This window comes from Vidua chalybeata, chromosome 6 (assembly GCF_026979565.1).
Source record: "Vidua chalybeata isolate OUT-0048 chromosome 6, bVidCha1 merged haplotype, whole genome shotgun sequence".
NCBI classification, from domain to species: Eukaryota; Metazoa; Chordata; class Aves; order Passeriformes; family Viduidae; genus Vidua; species Vidua chalybeata.
The window spans coordinates 32,560,528-32,576,165 of NC_071535.1; the positions used below are offsets into that span (position 1 = coordinate 32,560,528).

Below are 15,638 nucleotides of genomic sequence, written 5' to 3' on the forward strand. Positions count from 1 at the left end.
TCTGTGCAAAACAAACTTGGCTGGCTAACCTAGTGGAAAAACTGCTCTTCTTTTGAGAAATCAGTTTTCTGCTGCTGGAACAAACTGAATCCACTTGGCAAGGGACCTCAGGAGTGCCAGTTTGAGGGAGGAGCTGGATTGTATAGGTAGGATAGAAAAAATGGGAGATAAGACTTCTGTTTTTTCAACACAGCTCAAACAGATGCAATCATTTGCTAATTTTGTGTAGTTCACTTGCATCAATTGCCAAGTCAGTCTTGACACTCCTTTACTGGGCTGCGTTGCCTCCTTGCGTGACTATTGCTTTGTCAGGCCAGGTGTCTTCTTGGTGGTATTTACTAACTTGTGCTCATAGACAAGCAAAGACACTGCCTCTGCTCAATAATAAGCAGTAAAATGAACATAGTGAAGGAAAGGAAGGATTTGCCTATTTCAGGAAATTTCTTTGTGGGGAGGGTAAGTCAAGATATATTTTTCCATTTTGTATGTAAAGATATTTGATTAATGTAGTAGTAGGTGAATATGAAGGCTGTGTTAGGCATTTATGCTTAGCAAAGAACTGAACATCTGAGAACTTGCATGGTAAGTAACTAGAAAAGCTGAACATTAGATTTCTGCAGTGTTAAATTTGGGAAAAGGTGAACACTATGTTACACATTTACAGGCTTGGGAGGCCACTTCATGAATATATTGACTTTTTAATAGTCAAAATGTCTAACATTAGTTTTTCTAACTTATTGTCTTGACTATAGTATGCCTGACACAACTAATTTGAAGACTGTATACATATAATTAATATACATACCCACATAAACATTTATTAAAGTTTATATCAGTAATTTTTTAAAAAATAAAAGTGACACACTTTTGCCAGTTCTGATTTCCCTTTTGCTTGAGGGATTTCTTTGGCACTATTCAATCTGTCATCTTACTTGCACTCAGTATGGTTTTTCTAAGCCTGTCTCTAGCTCAAGCTAGCATTATATTAACTTTGAGGCTGCTTGCCTGATAGGTACTAAATGGCAGATGATTTGCTACTGACTTATTTTTCTTCTGTTGGACATCTATCTGTATACCAGTTACTTAAAACATCTGCATGCAAGATCATAATGTAATTTTGTTTCTGCCCTGCATACCTTCTTGCTGATGTGAACAGAGTCATTACCTTTTTCTTGAGTGGGCTGTTATCCATGTGATTGATGGAGGTAACTGGAACAGCCAGTCAAAGGCATCAGCTATTTGGGTAAGTCAGGCTTTGAGATTCTTGATATTTCCTTAAAATAGGGGAGAGCTGGGGGTGAAGATGAGGATAGATAGTTTAGCTGTATAATTGTAATCAGTGGACCATGTGCACTTATTTAAGTCTTTAACTGCAACTCAGAAGTCTGCTGGTCCATGCATTTGTCTAATACTGTGTGTTTTCTTGGTCTCCATGGTTACTAATTATGTACCAACCATGGTTTTGGTATCGAAACACAGTGTTTTGAGATGAAGGTAGCTAGCTAAACTGAATTTTGTAAATTACAAATATAAGTAATGTCTTCAGTATTAAGGTATATCTATAGTGGAAGTGTGATTTTTGAAATAGCGGAAAATACTGAAATGCTGTAGTCACTGTAAAAGCAATCATAACATAAAAGTACAGTTTGGCTAGAATAAAAAGTTAAGGATTAATAATAAAAATGGAATTTTACTGGGAGTGTGAGAAAAAGAAACTATAGAAGGAATTGATAACCACATTATGTAAAATCAAAACAGTATTATAAAGGAAATCTTCTAGCAAATAATATAGAGACCAAGGTTATACAAATGAGGTGTAAAGGCTGTTAATGGACAGCAGACAAGCTCAACAGGGAACAGATTTGTGTGCTTAAGGATTATGCATCTGTAGGTATGTGCAAGCATCCTGTTCAATAGAAAAGCTTAACAAGAGCAGAATTAGCAAATTGTTTTATGAGAGGAATAGAGTAATAAACTAAATATACTAGATGTTTATAATCCCAATAGCCTTTCCTTAAAATTCCCTTACTCAAAGCTGACAAGTATTGAAACTTTTAGCAATTCTTTATGAATTAGTTTTTTACTCCATTGTATTAATAGTGAAATTAATCCCACCTAGAGGTCTCATCTGTCCATGAGCTTTCATTTATACCAGCAAAATTATTCCTGTATATACGGTGAACAAAATGTGAACTGATCCAGATGATAGTATTTTGCTAAGCCAGCTTTCAGAGAATTTCTTTCAGTTTACTATGAGTAAATGCTTGTGCCCACACAGTAGAGAAGGGAACAAGTTGCTGCCAGTGTAAAGAAAGTGGGAATTTTTTTCTTTTGCTAATAATGCATGAGAAAAACTGATCTTTTGCCAAGGCATTAGTGGCCCGTGTATTTGGGGAGTATACTGTTGCCAGGCCTTCAAAACTTGTATGTTTACTGTAGTGCACTTTTATCAAAATCAGAAGTTACATTCTTTGGAAAGATTGCATGGATACGATTGCACTTTGTAGTCTTGTGCATCACCCAGCATTGACTGCTGATTTCAGTTTCGGAGTCAGTGACCTGAGGCTGCATATAGTGCTCCAAAACTCAATTACTAGTCATTCACTTAATCATGCTCATAGAAGCATATTCTGTTTTTGTGTCTGTAGGATATTTCTCTTTTTTGTGGATCCAAAATGTTTGGCTTCCTTCCGGAGACAACTAAATTTTGTTTCTTTTAATTACTTTTCTTTGTTAACCTGTATAGAATTACTGGATATTTGTTGGGGTTTCATAATTTAATTATAGCTCCTATTACAACTGATATTAAAAAAAAAGTTTAGAAAAAAGGTGAGGAGTGGGAAAGTACTCCCAAGAGTTTCAGCCATTCCTTTCCCCCCTTAATCTCCTCACCATGGAGCAAGATGCAAGATCTACTACTTTCTTAATGACTGCAAGAAAATAAAGCATTAAAAACCTTAGCTCTTCTTTAAAAACAATGGAAGATAAAGATGTGAGGCCAACAGATTCCTTTGCTGTCATTTTCTTCCACATCTGACTTTTCATCTTTGTATTTGGTGTAGATTGTGCTGGCTAAATATTGGAAATGGCTTTTAAGTGCTTTTCAGCTATTTTTTGCATTGAAAAGACTTTTATTTCTCTTCTTGTGCATGTTTTACTCTTTTGTGGATTGACAAAGGCATACTTCCTTTGGGACTGACTGTAAAATCTTTTGTTGCCTGTAACATGACAAGTTATACTGAAATCTTTCTCAGCAGTTTTGTTTTCTTGTTTATTTTTTTTTCTTTGGATGCATGTGTCTTGATACAGTTTGTTGATCAAATACATCATATATGTCATTCACATTATTTCTGGTGTTAGATGAAAAAGTCAACCTCTTGAATGCAACTAGATTGAGGGTTTTCTTACAGAATTTTGACTAAATGTGAAGTGCTTCTTTTCTTGGAACTTTGTTATTTGTACCTGCTTTGAATTGACATGTCCCGGAATCTCAGGATTTCATTATCTGGTCAACAGTCGTAATTACCTTTGTTTTTCTCATTTCTTTCTTATTTTTTTTTTTTCTTAAATCTGACAGATGACAAGGCATTTCTTCCACTTTGCCTCACTTTCCTGAACGACTTCATAGGCAACTCTGTGAAAGTCTTTTCCTATAGTCCATCTTTCCTGTATTAGAATAGCTATAAGAAGAATGTGTTTTCTGTCTATAATTGCTTGTAAATATTACCACTTTTGACCACGGTTGTTTATTTCAAGCCTTTTTTTTCTCTGTGTTTCTTTCATTTTGCAGCCAGTGATCTTTCTAATAGTCTGTTGTCCAGGATAATATATCTGGAGAATGTACTGCTTTAATGCAGTACAAAGGAAGTAATTGAAAGAAATCACTAAAGGATATTATGGTGGGTTGACCCTGTGCAGCAGCTGAGCTCTCCACCCAGAGGCTTACTCACTGCCTCCAGGCATGATGAGGGACAGAATTAGAAAAGCAAAACTGTGGAAGCTCATCAGTTGAGATAAAGGCAGTTTAATAAGTGAGGGAAAGGTGTGTGCCTTACTGAGATCAAGCCAGACAATATCCACAGCTATCCATTTACCAAGTCACTAATCTCCTAGTAGAAAGTTTTTGTTAGGCTGCTCTCTGTGTTCTGCTGCATTTTTTCCTACCTGTTAGCCAGACAGGTACAAAAGTCTAATTTTCTTTTGTATGGAGCCTTCTACCAGACAAAAAGCACCAGGAAGAAATTTTATAGTTTGTTCTGCAAATCTATCTGCCCCCTTTGTTCAGGAATAGAGGCAATTTATAGATCAGTGAAGGAACCAATGCTCCACTGTATGACTTTGCCATCTGGTACACATCCTGTAGGATGAAGAAAGACTTCTATGAACATTTTTTGTCTGTTTACATTGTTGGCTAATGGCTTTTCTACAATTGGTGAGCAGCATTTTTACTTCTCTCATGTGTTAGCTTTCTGTAGTTGCTGAAAAACTTTGGTGATTCATCTCCTTTTCTTGTCCCTTCCATGGCTTCATAAATGGAAATTCAGCTTCCATACTTTCAAGGAGTTTCCTTCATAAGGAAAATAAAAAATATACATTCTAACTGTAAGTTCCATTTAAGTCAATATAATATGTTTGCAATGTTCCCCATGGCTGTTACACAACTATCTAATGTCAATTACTGTGCACTGATGATACATCTTAAGATACAAACTGGTGCTGTGTTTTTGAAAAAATTTTGTATGTGGATGTAATTGAAGAAAAGCCTTTCACTGGGTGCTCAAATGAGACTATTTGAGTAAGGATGTGGTTTAAAGATATTTAAAGCTCGCACTACTTCACAGCTTGATAAAGTTCTGTGATTTATTCTATATTAGATGCAATTTCAGATACTAGGTTGTGACTGATAACATTATTCACTGTGCATGCAGTTCTTTCTGCCAAAATACATTACTTTTTATTTATATGTTATGCAGATTTATTTTATTTACATAAGTACTTTGCAAGTGCTCAGGTAAAGAGGTAGTCTTGAAACCTATATGCTATGTAGGCTACCTGCTAAGAAAAAGAGTTTTTACGTTTCTGAGGACAAGAGCTACCACTCAACAGATATGCAAAGTCCTGAAATAAATGTGGGTTCTTGTATTAGCTTGGACTCACTTATAATCAACTTTGGCTACTCTAGCCTGACTTCTAAAATACATCTTATTAGATAAAAACCACTCATTGGTTATGTAAGAATTTCAAGAGAACTAGTGTAATGTAATATAAGAGTTAAGACATCCCTAGATGACACAGTCAATTGGAGTATTAAATGAGATCTCATTTATTAAATATGTATATAACAGTCTCTGTATCAAGGGCCTATATATCATTTATAAAAACAAAATTTAGCAGTTGAGAGATGCTCTTAGAACACACATGATATTTTTATTTCAGTTTTTCTGTTTTGAAAGAAAGTGAGTGTTTTTTTAGGATTTTTCTGTGCTTGAATATGGTTTCTTACTAAGCATTTCCACATCAGGTAACCAGGATCAGATTTGTTGAAAGCATTACATGGACAGAGCTTTGTTTTTGGACTTGTTCTTTTTAGATTCTCGTTTTATTAACAGAATACTTTTGTATAGCATCTGTTAGCTGAATAGCTAAAATTCTGCTCAGTTTGTCTACTCTGTTTTAAATGAATGCCCATACGAACTCACTAGTCTGTTCAAATTAGCTAATTCAGAGAAGTATAATCTGTACATTAGAATTACGTAATGTATATTTTTGTTGTATACTTTGCTCTACGAGAGTCAATAGGGTTTGGATTTTCCCTCAGTGTCTGTCATATTAATATTACCAAAGCTTTACCTTTCTGGATGAGGCCTAAAGTGCAGTCATTAAACTAAGGGGAAGACATGATATTTAAAAAGAGTACTCTAAAAGTAATAATTATGTATTGCTTTGGTAATTAAGGTTTGCAAACCTCTTAATTTACTGAGGCAATACTAGTCTACTGGAAATTACATACATGGAATGATACATTTTGCCTTCCTCTTTCATCTCAGTGTTTACTTCTGGCTGCATCTGTTCTTGCTCCGGGGATAAGAGTTTGAGATGGGAAGTTGAAGAAGCTCCAGTAATTTTAACTTAATGTGGTACTTGAAAGTTTGTAACGGTTTATAAAAAAATGAGTAAACATTTCACTATGTATCATATTGATCAACCTTATGTCAACATTGCCTTTCTTGTGTTTCTTAAGGATGGGCTGAAGATTTTTGAATTAAGAAAGACAAACAAAAAAATATTACATGGTCCAAAAGATGCAAGTTGCAAAAAAAAAAAAAAAAGATAGGAAGAAAAGCTGCAGTTGACACAAGAAGGTGGTTAGCGTTAACATATAGTGTGATAATGGATGTCAGGGGCAGAGGAGGGTGTTAAGTCATTGTTTTAGACTTGTGAGGTGGATTTACTAGAGTTTGTGTGTTCCCTAACCAGAGAATATTGTGTTGATCCAGTAATTTGGGGATATTTTGGTTGCTCCAGGGAATGCTGTATTAAAAGTAGAAGCAGCTTTGAATTTTCTGTAAAATAGAATGCATTGCCTTTATCTCTCTGTGGAGCAGTGCTATTAGGAGCTATATTCCTAGTTACACACTTGTGAAATTGAAAAAAGCTTAATGGCTGGAAGGATGCCCAAATTCTATGAGATCTTGTATTTCTGAAGAGAGAGATAAATAGTCAGTCAAAACCAGGTATCTGTAACACTTTGTGGGCTAGATCCAAGAAGAGACATAGATGTGGTGATGCTTCAGTATCTTAAACTTCACTAGTTTGGACCATGCAGTGGGAGGGAAGAGAACAGGGTTCAGATATTTGCATTTTGAACGATCATTGAGTTTTCTTCTCCTGTTAAAGGGCAAGTAACAAAACAGAAATAGTTCATGGAGCACAGACTAGAATCTAGGTCTTCTCTCCCAGTTGAGCACCCTGGTTATTAGGCTACGGTATGATCCTTGTTAATTGTCCAGATGCCCTAGCATTTTCATTTTTAGCTGGGTAGTTACCTAGCTTTAGCAGACAAGAAGCTTGCTACTATCCAGCATTTTAGTTTCCTAAAAGTGCTCTTCTGGGAAATAAATGCACGGTTTTGAATCCCCATATGATAACAGGGAATTAAAGCCAAGTTCCTTGCCTCTGTGCTAGTCTCTGTAATCTGGTATGTATCTGCAGCAGAAGTTCTGCATTGATGGTCCCAAGCCATTTGTAGACCCTTGTGTGCCTTGCAGTGCTGTTACACAGCCCCTTTAACCATGGTCTTTTCCCAGAGACCGTGTTTGCTGCCTCAGGTGTCACCTCTGTGTAACCTTGCACATGAGCCTCCTAGCTCATGGTCTTGGTGGAGCTTCAACCTTCTATTAAAGTTTCCACCAGAAAAATTAACTGCATTTTTTGTCTCTGCTTCTAGTGAAATCCTGTGGTGTTGGATTACTTTGTATAGGACTTGAGGCCCTGAATTTTGCTTATATGCAAAAATACTTTTATTTCATGCTGCCAAATATTCAGAGACTGAAATTATGAGAAAACATCATGCTTATCAAGTATTTGAATAGCAGGAACGCTGGTTTTTGTCCATTTAAGTAAAAATATCTTAACAAAAATTCTGGAGTCACCCAGCCTGGATGCTTTATTAATACACCTGAAGGAATAAAGCTGCTGGACAAGCAGATTTCCTTTCAGTTGTTTAAGTTAAATAATATTTTTTTTTTTAAGAAAATCAAAATAACTAACTGCCTCCTTTACTTAAGAAGGTTTTTTTTCATGGCTTCTCTGATGCAGTCTTCTTCAGTGTCTTCTCATAACAAAAATTATTTGGGTATACTTTAAGATTGTAGCAAGCAGAAAAAAAATGTTGAGTTGCTCTCCCCAGCAGTCTTTCCCACAACCTTGTTGACATGCCATATGAAAAAAAAAAGAAAAAGAAACAAAAAAACATTTGAAATCAGTTCTCCTCCCCTTAGTTTGTCATCTTCCTAGATAAATAATTCCATGGTAATTCACTGCATTTTAAAATTGTGTGCACTTAGTATTTTCACAATTATAATTTTCCATCCTAACTTTTTGGTAGCAATGGTCCTATGCAAAATCAAAGTTGAAGCTACTCCAAGTGATTGGTGTCAAGTTTTTCTGGTTTTGTGTTTTGTTGTGGGTTTTTTTGGTTGTTGTTTGGTTTGGTGTTTTGTTTTGTTGAGGTTTTTTGTTGGTGGTGGTTTTATGTTTGTTTGTTTCTTCTTGAAAAAATATACTGTGTTTTTGCTTGTTTGCTGGACTTCTTTTAATCTGATAAGGAAAATAGTCCTGAAAAATATAAAATTGCTGATGTGACCTTGTCCATATCTTAGCTAGCGGGTGCCTTTAGAATAAGATGGTACTGCATCATAATTTCCTGATGAGTTACAGCATCATGATGGCATGTGCTCCCACTCAGAATCTATTTTAAGAAAGGACAGAAGCACTTTCTTATAAGTAATCTTGTACTCAAAAATACTGGATTGGAGTGAAGAAAGTCTACAAAGTAATGATGTTCTTTCTGGAGATCAAAAGAGAACTAATGGAAAAGTAATTATTTAATCTGTATAGTTAAAAAAAAGGGCACAAAAAAGCTTCAGCAGCATAATCTCTCTTTTTTATATTAGTCTATATATTTGTCCATATAACAGATGCACACAGCAGAAGAAATACTAAAGACTTCCTCAAAGAAACTCATGTCCCACTTAATTAGGCAGAACTTTAAGAGACTTAAATGTTTAACACTGACTTAACGTTTATGAGACTTAATGTTTAACACTGTAGTGGCCATTAGAAATTGCAGCATGTGTTTTGGAAATTTTTAATCAAATTTTCTGTGTAACATAGCATCTGATATCTTTGCTAAATGGACCTATTTTGACACTGGTTTCAGTTTGTCAAGAAAATGTAGTTCATTTGAGCACAATGATTGTAAGGGACGAGTCTTAAGAGGAAAACTCTTCAGTATTCTGTAAATACTGACTCACTCTTGGACAACTCTGTATTTTCCTAGAATGTAAGGGTCCTGAAAGTGCTTGAGGATACTCTGTACAATTAATGTTCATTGAATTGACCTTAATAAGGTGAGCACAGGCTTTTTTAAAGCTGTTAATTCAGATTAGCTGTATTTTAACCCAAGATCTCTATCACTCAGCTACATTCACTGTAAGCTGAACGTAGAAAACCTTTTGTTATAGCCTTATATTGCACTTAGGGAACAGGGCAGCTGAGTACTACCATTATACAGATTAGTACTAATACAAGAAGAAAAACCAGTACAAACCTAAATATTTCAAGTCATGAGCCATGACATTTCAAGCCATTTCAAGTCAACAGCCATTCTGTTTTCCTATGAGCTTCCCATTATCTGAATATAGCTAATTCAAATGTGCTCTTCACTATTTCTTGAATGGCATATGGGAATAATCAAATTTGGAAAATAGAGCACAGAGGGGACTGACTTCACCTAGCTTGCTTATTTTTACATTAACAAAATGTAGGTAAGAAATCTTTAGGTCTCTGCAGTCTTCACTTACAAAATTGGGACTCTGTATTTAATGAATGAGTGCAGTGAATATGTGTGTAGCAGGAATTGCATGATTAAAAACCAAAGAAACTTCCTAAAGAAATTTGACCTATAAAGAAGCATTATGTTTTTAAGGTTTAATTAGTGGGGATCTGCTGTAAGTAAAAAAAAGTTCTTTCTTTGGAAATAGATATACCAGTTTTGCAAAGCATTCTTTTCTATATATGTAATAAAATCATCTCTCTGTAAGTATTGGAATGCTACATAATTATAGGGAATAAATATTTTTGTGGCAAACTCCTTCCTAGCAGCTGGCTTGACATGTTAAGAATAATTCTGGTGGAGGTAGTGTACTGATTCAAATCCAGTCAAGAAATGTTATGTGTAACATAGCATCTGATATCTTTGCTATCCAATCAAGAAATAGAAAATTACTCAGAGGATGCAGTTTCTCCCAGGTCTCCAAAAGTATGGTGTTTTGGTCATGCTTATTTTTGTGACCAAGTAGCCTATAGACTAATTGTTGGGTTTCTGTTTAAAGGTGCATTGTACACAGAGTACTCACTTCATAGCTTCAAAGGGAAAAACCCCCAAACAAAGCCCCAAAACTACACCAAAAACATGAAGAGGAACATTTCCTTCATGACTGACAGAGTATTCATGTGAGCAGAACACAAATGAAAGCATATTGGAGATAAGATTTTTGAAACACTGTAACACTGTAAGTGCAATAACTTGCTTTATTTAGTATGCTTGATGTTGGTTTTTGTTCTGTTAAACAGTTAATCTGTTGAGGTTTACCTGAGGTATGGAAATGTCATTGTTTTGATCTTCAGTAGAGGTGTAGCTTGAAAAACTTTCCTTGTTTACTGACACTGTGTGTGGGGGTACATTTCTGAATCTCAGTTTCGGATAACATGAGTATTGTGTGACAGACTGTAGTGGGAAATGGGACTTACCAGGAACTAGGGAGTCCTGGTGAGGTCAGCTTGTTAACCTATGCCTGTGGAATTGGTTGTCTGAATGTAAGTTACCAATAATGTTTGTCTGATTCCATTGTATCTCAGTCAAGCTGTCAATAAGTCATAGTTCTTGTATGTACAGTTTTTTTAATGTGAGAGTATTGCCTTCTGAGAAGTCTCCTTCTTCATCTGAAAAAAATTGAGCATTAATTTTGACTTGTTATTTCAGTTTCCACTAATAGGATAAATTCCTGTTTTCCAGCCTGCCATTTTAAAATTGAATAATATAAGTAATCTCCTCATTGGATGGTCCTGTTGTAAACTACCTGTTGTAGTTTAATGTGCATGTGACACATTTTCTGTTTCTCTATTTAGACTAGAAAAATAAAACTAATATCCAGGGTCAGAGAACAGTTATTTTTTCCTTTCTTGGTATCCAATAGGAAAATGTAATGACAGTACTGTCTCGGACTAGAATCAATATTGTAAGCTACCATGTTATAATAGACATTAGGGTTAGTTACTTAGCATTTTTACTTTTCCCTTTCTTGTGTCTCAGTTTAACCTCTTATTAAAACACAAATAAGACATATCTTTTCAGGATTTTTTTTGGTCAGTAGTTCTTTAGATAATGTATTTATATGTTCTGTTATATGTATTTATAGTTCTATAATTGTAGCACTTTTGTAGCCATAATTTCATTTTATAGTATATCAAAGGTAATGTTTTGATCAATAAGGAAGCCTCAAATGTATATATTTATGTATATATTTGTGAAAAATCTTGCTATTTGTCTACTTAGCAGCATACCTTTCTTTTTTTCAGCTTGTATTTCCTATGGAAGAGGCTTTTGCAAGTGGGAACTGTTACCTTATTTTTGAGCTCTTTGGTTATTTTCAATCAAATTTGATAGAGGAATAGCAATATTGAAAGTTGTATCCAGCAAGGAAAGGTAGAAGGAATATCCAGCAAGGAAAAGACTTCTGTGTGAGTTCATCCCTTCTTAGACAAATGGCATTTCATTTATTCCATCACCCATGGAAATTCAGTTTACTGAATGACCTGTACTGAATGTAGAAACACAGAGGATTCAAATATGTGTTTGCTTTCTTTTTGTTGGGACATCATTTAAGCCATATAAATATTTTTCATAATTTACTAGTGGACAGTAACTAGTACAAAATGTTTCAAACTTACTGCCAGTTCAAATCCAGAAAAAAACATTCTTCTGAAGTACAATAAATTGGTGGAGGATGTAAGTGTATGCATTCAATATGTTATATAGTTTTTTGCTCTGTTTTTTTCATAGTAATGGCTTGCCTATTTCAGTCCTGCTAAGCTCTTGATTGCTGTGACGCATTCTGTTAATCATTATTTTAGAATAGGATGTTGACTTGCAGAACTATGCTGTCAAAAGATATGTGACCGAAACTGAACGCATCTCATCAACTTGCAGTAAAATGAGAAAGAACAATGGGTTGTAAATGAGAAGACATTGCACTATGAAGGAAGAGGCAAGGAGGTCTCTGCACAAGTGGTGAAAATTAAATTTAAAAAAAGAAAGGTTCCTATTAAAAATTTCACTTGAGCACAAGACAGCTGAAAGTAAGCAGCTGAACTTTTTTTCCCTCCAAAACTAAGTGTTGGGTTTGATCTATGATTGGGCAGTAAAGGATTATAAACCATGCTGTGGGATTGCATACTCTTTTTGTTTTTATTATTTTACACAAATAATGAGCAAATCAGGACTATATATGTTCTAGCTCTTGTTTCTCCTTGCACAATTAGTTATGCATGTTTTTCTTGAAGTTGCCAAAATATGAAACTGCTGACACTTTTTTGCTCCCAACATGTTGCACTTTAAAACTTTAAATAATAACTCAAGATTTGTATTAATTTCTTAATATACTGTTCTTGTTTCTATGAAAAACTTTGTTTTCTATGGAAAACAGTTTATTTTTGTAAATAGCACTCAACTGTTATTTTCCATGCAATGTCCATGGTCAAAGATAAAGACTGACTGGCAGCTGGCAGGTGTCAATGAGCTGCTTAATATGCTATTCATAGTGTCATATTCCCTGTAGAAGATATTCCAAAAAACCCTTCTGTGTTCTAAAGAGTGTTATAGAAGTTCATAACATTAAATGAGTGATGATATTTTCTACTTTATTCAAGTTATACCAGCATCAGCCTAAACAATAATGTCCCGTTTTACTCACATCCTCTCTCTCACCCACTACAATTACTCTTGGGGGAAACATGCAGAAAAAAGTAGTTGTAAAAATAAATTGGGATATTCCCATGCAGTCTGAGTTAAGATCGCATTGGTGCAGAATGCAAAGATGAAAATTCTAGATGCTTAAGTGAGTGCTTCTAGAAAAAAAGCAGTTTCATGGACTGTAGGAGGAGAAATAACATTTTACTTAGGGTCTGCTAATAACAGAAGGTGTACTCTGTAGTTTTTAGTCAAGTTCAGCTTGCAGAAGAGGGGGAAAAAAACCCAAAAAGTCAGTTTGAGCATATATAAATTGAGGCAGCTAGCTAAAGGGAAGTCAGAAAGAGCAGCTGAATAGTTTGTGATGCTGTGCAATCTGTTTAAAGTCATTGTATGAGACTCAGAACTGGAATGTTGGCTGCAAAATAAAAGGCTTCAATTGGCTGACCTCTAGCTTCTTCAAATGGTGCAATGTATTAGTCTCAGTTTTGTCTAGATCAGAAGGCCATTACTGTGCCTTGCATCTCCCATGTAGCCTGTGTACCTGCATTTCTGTTCTGTGAAAACCAAGCTGTAAAGGTGTGGAGCGCTCCTGCTTCCCCCAGAATGGAACTGGCAAGTAGCCATCATAAGCGCTACTCTGCGAGAGCTGCGAGTACTCCTCTGTTTCCCCGCCTTTGATACAGGATCAGCAGAGCAAAAATTAAAGGTGACATGTTGAAACTCCAGGAGAAAGGAAATTGTTAATAATAAAAGGATGTAATGCAAAGGGGGGAAATACATCAGAGAGGCTGTCAAATTAAAAAGTAAGAAGGCAAGCCCAAAAAAGACTGTTGAGAATCAACTTGCTAAAGGTGTAACACCTCATAATAACTAATGTTCATGATATCAGGGAGCTGAAAGTTTATCAGTGTTGGTGGGGTCAGTAGCTGATCAAGACATAAAAAGTAAAGGTTGAAAAAATAAAACAATAATGTAAAAGTATGTTTGTTTGTTTTTTTTTTTTTAACATATTATTTCATTTGGAAGGTTTTTGGTATGAGTTACTAATACTGAAGTAACAGAACTCTGAAAGGAAGCGTTTGGTTGTTTTTTAAGGCAATATTTGTGAGAATTATAGCAACTTTGGGCCAAGAAGTCTGGATTCTGCACTGATTACAGTTCAGAAGCTATAGAAGAAAGTAGGTTTTTAGCATATCTGCTACTGTATTGAGGAAGGGTTGATACAGCTTTTCCTGAGGTTAATTCTCTCAGTCTGCCAGAGGGTTTTTTAAATATCTCATGATGCCTTCAATATGAGGCATATGATATAAATTTGCATTTTCAGAACGCTTCAAATGGCTCTTAAAGAAATTAAAGTGTCCTGCAATAAGCAAAGTCTTTCTACTTAATAGTCAGTTAGTAATTAGAAAAGTTTAGGAATAAATCATCAGACTTCTCAGTAGAGGCATTTACAAACAGAATCATGCAGGCTGTGATGGTTAACATAAGATAATACAAACCAGTTTCTGTGCTATTTATTGCTTCTCATATGTCAAGTTGCAGGAGGCATAAATGAACTTATGGCTTAGTAGTTTTAATTATACATATCATTACATTGTCTTCAAAGTTAATCTATACTTGGTTAAAATTTGTACTTCTAATCTTTATAGTTATAGTATGTAGTAGTGATCAATTAATTTTTTACAGTAGCTGTAAGAAGACTTTGCTTGCCATTTTTAGACTCAAGGTAGCATATGCCACTTTATTTTTACATACTTTTATGGAAATTAGCACATAGATTTGCCCAAGTATGAAAAAATAACTTGGCAAATGACAAGTACTTAGGGATTCTACTGGTTTCTTTGAGATTTTGAAAACACTTTCTTACCCTGTAAAATACATTTCATATTGATTGCTATTAAAACTGAGATTTTCCCATTGTTCTTAATGATACTAAGAGCTACATGGCCCTACTAGTAGTCTTAGTTTTAAGATCAGGGTTATTAATTTGGGGCTGGGGAGGAATTGTCTAACACATTAGGTTGAAAAAAGTTGTACTTCTTTAGTCTTTAGTTGTGAATGAGGTTCACTTTCCTAGGATTGTCTGAATCACTGGATGTATTTCTCTGTAAGAATAGGCTGGATACTTGGTGCCAAAGACAGAAATAAAATGCAAGGACTTGGGAGGAATTGAGTGGTGAATGTTAATATGTTACTTTCTAAGCTCCTTGCAGAAGTATCTTCTAATTAGCACCAACTGTCACATTGAAATTAATAGGAATACAAAACATCACACTCGTTATTCAGTCTTTATGTAATACAACCCTTTTTGCTTAATTGTATTTGTCTTGTCTGTTTTTCAGACTACAAATCCTAATCTTACTTGGGACCACCAACTCCTTTGCAATGCAAGTCATATTTAGAATTATTAGGAAGCACTCTCAATGTCTAATTTGTTTTACAGATGGTTAAATACTGTTGTAAGAAATCTATTTAGACTAGAAAAAATGCTGCTTAAATGTTCTAAATTTGGGGGTGGAACAGCTTTGTGAAGACTTACTACTTATACATCTTTAGCATTTTGTTGTGAATTTTCCCATTAACTTCAATTAAAGATGTTGGTGCTGGAAATGAATATGTAACTCTTCACAGGACTGTGCTTTAAGTGGTGAGGGAGCAAGTGAATACAGTTGGCAGAGTGCAAAGCAACAGCATGTGTTTGCCTGTGTAATTATCTGTGGTCAGAGCATGCGAGTGATCAGCATTGCAGGACTACAGAGCAAACAGCCAGTACATTTTGCACCCTAAATGGTAAAAAAAGTTCAATTTCAGATTATCACAGACATACATCTTCTGAATTCAGTGCAAATAACAAAGGTATAATATTAGCTGCAAATGACTTACA

At 35.1% G+C, this 15,638-nt stretch overlaps 1 protein-coding gene across 20 annotated transcripts in view; it reads left to right on the forward strand.

Annotated features, from left to right (window-relative positions):
- The window catches only part of GPHN (gephyrin), a 275,204-nt gene that overhangs the window by 12,045 nt on the left and 247,521 nt on the right, over nt 1-15,638 (forward strand). The window lies entirely within an intron of this gene.